We start from the raw sequence: 6066 nt of genomic DNA, 5'->3' as shown, positions 1-6066 counted from the left end.
CAACCTTCTAGCTGGAAACAAAGTCCTGGATTCACTGTCCCTTGCTACTTGGCTCCTTCTATGTGTGACTGTTGTCTGGTGTGTTGAGTGTTCAAAGTAGTTGCCAGTGTGCTCACTAAAGCACAAAACACATCCTGCTCTGAAAAGCATGTCAGCTAAAAGTCAAGCAGAGAAACACAATGATTATGTGCCCTAAAGAGAACACTTAAGGTCTGGTCAAGTGGATGCTCTCCAGGCTCTACCTGACTGGATCTGTGTTGATTCTAGTGAGACTGACCTCCTGAAGTCACAGGCAGCTTGAAGTTAAGCAGTCACCTAACCCTATGACATGGCACTGAAGTTCTATGAAGCCACTGAATCCAGCTCTGTGTGTCTTAATCTGACACAGGATTGCCTCTGAGCAGACCTAGAGCTAAAATACTTTCATATGCGGCTGAAGAAACCAAACAATCTGGTTTTGCAGGCTCCAGAGTTTCAGTGAAACACTGGCAACTTGATATTGATTATCCACTAAATACAATACAGGCCCAGAGCAAAAGAAAACACTTATGTCTCCAGAGAGGAGCAAAAGCAAAGTCTGAGTGAAACAATTATAAGGCAGGTGACTGTTAATTGACTTATAATCACAGGATACAGGGGCTGGAGACTTTTGATGCTGTAAGAAACAGTGCTAGAAATGACCTGAAACTGAAACAGGACCAACTTTGAATGAAAACAAAGTGTTCACTGGCTCAGAGATGTGATATTAACTTGGCTGCTGATTCAATGGATCAAAAATTGCATTGATCTAATGCCTCTGACTTTCCACGTTATGTCCAGGCAATCTAACCTAAGTACAGCTAGACTGGCAAGATTGCTGCCTGACAAATGCTTTTTTTTTTTTTCTCTTAATGGAAAATTTCCCTCCCATTTTTCCAATGGTCCAAAACATCCTCTGTGTCCCACATTGTGAGAAGAAAACAATGCTCAGCCTGTCTTTGGCCCCGAGATTATGGCACCATGCCAGAAAGTTTCTCAAGTTGTGAAATGTCTAAATCAACACATTCTACCACTGAAGAGAGAGGAAAAACACTTCTGAAACATATGAAATATTCATGGCAAGCATCTTGTGAGATACCATCTGGCTAGATCAAACCAGAGCAGAGCTGATAGTGACATGGAACATACTGGACAGAAAGCAGGATGATGTCACTTCAAGTTTCATTTTTTCATGACCTACAAAATCACCACTGCAAACCCAGGAAGCATTACTTCAGGAACAATTATCTTTTCAAACAAAGAATATTCCTGAAGAGAAATGTTGATCCTTTGGGTCTGTTAATTAGGAAAATCATAATGTGCTTCAGATAAGATCACACCTCTCATGAAGGCATTGACAATTTAATTGCAATTTAATATTTGCAAAGTGCCTAAAAAAAGAGAAAACAACCCCAAAACTACTAGACAAGCATTTCTACAGCAAGAATAAACAAAGGGCAAACCCTGGTGCAGACATTGTGATCTCTCAGCATTTTGCATTTATATTTGTAGAAATAAATATGTCCTCTTTCCCGTAAAAGCCATTGTTTCACGGGGCACAGCACTGGCCACTTGGAAGACCTGAGAGAGCTACTTTAGTGATATATTGACTTGAGACAAACATTTTGGTTCTGTTACTGCTTCCCCTCCCCCTTTCAGCCTATTGCAACAGAGAACAGTTTACTGTGCCTTATACCATGGGGCCTTTAGGTGCTATTGCAATGTAAATAGTGGCAGCAACAGGTGCCAATTGCAAGTGGAATATGGCTTTTATTATCCAGTTACAAGGTCACTGTTGGGTAAAAGGATTGCTGCATAAAACATCACTGAGCCACCAGCCTTTGGCTGCCTCACAGTTATATAATAATGTTGTTTTCAAAGGCAGGGAAAGTATTTGAGGCTTTTCCCCAAACTGCCAAGTTTTCAGAGCGTCAGAAGTAAAATGGCTTCGTGCAGGTGAGTAGGAACACAAAGGTGCTTAAACTGCTGGGGCCTTCCCTGTCACTACGGTTTGCAATTTACCCATTCCTTTTCTGAAGGTTAACTAAGCTTTGTGACACCTTGGAGGATAAGAAAATATTGTACCCAGTTCTGCAGAGGGGGAAGATGAAGGAGGCAGACGTGAAATGGCTGTCTTGGAATGGCAGAGCTGGGATCAGGACCAGGGTAAATCTCCATTCACTCACTACCCTGTGTACTTGTGATAAAATTAAAATGCTACCACTTTAAACAGCTGTGTCAGTCACACAGTATGAGCTCTGCATTGGCTTTGAAAACCAGGGAAGAGAGCATCAAATGTTCCAGCCCACTTAATTTGAAAGCTGCCTATAATAACCCTTGGGAACATGTAAAACAGACAGGTCAAATTACATAGTTACACAAATATCACTGGATTTCTGGCATTTAGGAATAAAAGGCTTTCGTCTGTTTAAATTAAAAGGGCCAAAAACATGCATGCAGTATGTTAATATCTAACATTAAATGCTTTTCTTTTTATATTTTCCAAAAGCTTAACTAGAGAGAATTTATACACAGCACGACAAAACTTTCCCTTAATAACATAAATATCTATGCATAAGTAATTTGGCACAATGTGCCATTGCAAAACATTTTATATTGAGTAAAATGACAGTTCTTATCTGGCCCTTATATAGAAACCCTTAAAGAAACAATCTATCAGCCTTTAAAAGCCCTCTCTATTCCTCACTTTTCCCATCTGTCTTATTTATAGCTCTCCTTTGTGAAGCCCTACAAGATCTAAGAATAAAAAGTACTCATAAAAACCTCTTGTGAGCCAGGATTTGAAGTCAGCTGTGCTTGTGGATGTTATGCATATGAAGGAAAGGCTTCCATGCAAATTAAAAATCAACCCTATGTCAGTATCCCTGTCAACAATTCTGCTTTAAAACCAGCACTCACACAAACTCTGGATAACGCATGAAAACGTCTTTTAGCCTTCCTCCACTTCCCATTTTCGGCAGGCAATTCAGTGCATCTGTGAGCAAGGATTCTCTCTCCCTGTTTCCCTTACTGGCACAATTGACTTTCATGGGCCTCTTTGGCAGCTCCAGCCCTTTTGGAAAGCAGAGTTTATTCCTCCCCTCCTCTTTCAGCCTGGCGTTTAGGAGGAGGTCTGTGGCAGGGTCTGATGCTGAAGAATGTCCGTGCCCAGAAGTGGTCTTTCTCATGGAAATCAGGCACGGTATCCGCATTGTCCCTACAAAGGGAGAGACTTGCTTTTTTGTTACCTCTCCTTTCTTCGAGGTTTCATTTGAACGGATGGGCTCTGGCTCTCTAATGCCTCCTGAGTGCCAGATCCATCCTCAGGACTGATTTCTCCATCTCCTCCCTCACCTACGTTTGTTGTCATTACAGCCTTATCTTGTCATTTTTAAGATTTTGTGGATGAAAATGCCAAATAAAAGTATTTTATATAAACTTACTCAAGGCAAGGAATGTACCTACACCAGTGTATGGCATACAAGCATTGATAACACCATTTATCCTGGGAGGAAAGGAAGTACTGTCCCTGCCAAACTGGAGGGCAACAAGAGGTGCAGGAAGGAAACAACTTCCCTGGGGATATGCTGGTGTCATAGTGATATATATACCCCTGGTAGCATGTTTATTTATACCCTTCCCAAGAGTTTGCAGTTCAAAGTCTTCCTCTTGATTTGACTCAACAGGGAATTTGTGGGGGCACCACTAACAGAGATGTTGCAGTTTTCCATCACTACAAGTATGAAAGCCCAAGTTCTGGTGTCTTAATATGCAGCAGCTCATGTCTGAGAGTCACACTGGCCCCAGGTGGCTGCTCAGATTGCTGCTGACTGGTCAAGCTCATCCCTTGCACAGAGCTGGTTACACTCAGCCTTGTCCTTTGGAGATTGGAAGAAAAGAGACCCATCAGAAAGCAAGCTCCAGCAGAGCTGGTACCAACCATAACTGCTGTGCAAGGCCACATGTGGTCTCACCAGGATGAACTGGCACTACCCTCACCAGAATATGCAGGCATTACCCTCACCAGGATGAAATGGCACTACCCTCACCAGGATGTGCAGGCATTACTCTCACCAGGATGAACTGGCACTACCCTCACCAGGATGTGCAGGCACTACCCTCACCAGGATGAACTGGCATTACCCTCACCAGGATGAACTGGCACTACTCTCACCAGGTGGTTCAGCACCAACCGCTGTGCACACCGTGCTGCACCTGTGCAAGAGGTGCCTTCCACCCCAACACGCTGCTCTGAGCATCACCAAATTTGAGCATTTTCTCAGCATTTGGAAATACTAAATCCAGGTGGGTGATGGAAATGAGCCACATCATAAATTCAGTGATAATTAAGTTCTCTTTAGAATTATTTATTTATTTATTACATCTCTGCCTTCAAATGAGCAAGACCCAGACCATGTATGAGTTTTCCCTGCAGATCCTGGTCTTGTGGTAGGATTTAAACTGTTTTTTTAATGCTCTGAGAGAAAGGTATAATGAGCTTCAAAGGCAGGGGAACTGCATCCATGACTTTTTATCCACCTTCAGGAAGGGTTTGGCGAGTCCATTTCTGTATGTATTTCTGATAAACACTGAACTATATTTCTGAATATTTGTTTAAAAAAAACATTTGAAACTTGTTCTGGAGTTCTGACAGATAACGTGGCATATATATAGTACACTGTGTGTAGGGTAGATGAAAGACAGCCTGAGTTCTAATTGATGGTGTATTTAAACACCATGCCCTCACACTTATCTCAGAGTACACCCTGCAGTACACACCGTGCTGTTCGTGCACACACCTTTCACAAAACAAGGTACAAACCCAAAGGCATCTGCTGCACCGGCCTTGCACAGAAGGTTGCGTGCTGCACGTGCATAACCTGTCCATGGCTGACAGTGGTTAAAGGATTTGCACATTAAAAATTTATGCACATCGTGCACCGGGGCACTGAGATGTGCAGCTTTCCCTATGCAGTATACAGGACATGCATGGTATCCGTGCCAAGTATTTTTTTGAAAGTAAATGCCCATATGCTCCCCAGACAACAGGAACATGTTGGAAGTTGTTTGACTGGGAGAGCAGCTTGGTCCTCAGGGAATGTTGAAGCTCAGTGAGGTAACACAAACGATGGAAGGGTGCAGGGGAACTGCGAGGGCAGCAGCATGGCCTGTGCATGCGTGTGCAGAGAAAAGGCAGCATTTCATGTGTTGAGATTTTATTTCCCGTGACGGAGAGAAGGAACGAACTTGCTCCACTGAGGAGTATGAACGCACATGTCCTCCCTCCCTCTTTCCCACCCAGGGGCTGGCAGCCTGGCGTGGCCTCTCCCCTCCCCTCCTCTCTCCTCTTCCTCTCTTCTCTTCTCCTATCCTCTCTCCCTCCCCTCCCCTCTTCCTCTCCCCCTGTCTCCCTCTCCCTCCCCTCTCCTCTTCCTCCCCTCTCCTTTTCTTTTCCTCTCCTTCCCTCCCCTCTCCCTCTCCTCCGCTCCCCCCCTCCACAGCAGGCCCGTGCAGGGTCCCTCCCGCTCTGCTCCCACCGCCTCAGCTCCCTCGCACCCACCTCCTCCGTCCACCTGCACGTTCCAACACCACCCACCCCGCCCTCCCTTCCGCATCGCCCGACAGCCTTCCCAGGGCTGGCGGGGGGAACTGGGGAGGTGAAAGCCGCGACCCGCACACTGCCGTTGGCCACCAGCACACGAAGCACACAGGGTGTGCAGATGGACATGCACCACGCACGCATAGCCCACACCCCACGCAGCATCCGCCACGCACCCCCTGCGTACCGCGCACCCCTCATCGGGCACCCCCTGCACACCGAGCACCCCGCACTTCCTGCGGACTGGGTACCCTACACCGGGCACCCACCGCGCATCGGGCACCTCCCGCGCACCGGGCACTCCGCACCGGGCACCCCCTGCGGACCGGGCACCCCGCACCGGGCACCTCCTGCGCACCGGACACTCCGCACCGGGCACCCCGATCGGGCACCCCCTGCACACCGGGCAGCCGACACCCCCTGCGGACCGGGCACCCCGCATCAGGCAC

The sequence above is a fragment of the Calypte anna genome, chromosome 2 (genome assembly GCF_003957555.1).
Source record: "Calypte anna isolate BGI_N300 chromosome 2, bCalAnn1_v1.p, whole genome shotgun sequence".
In the NCBI taxonomy this organism is placed as follows: domain Eukaryota; kingdom Metazoa; phylum Chordata; class Aves; order Apodiformes; family Trochilidae; genus Calypte; species Calypte anna.
Note: the sequence above shows the minus strand (reverse complement) of the source record.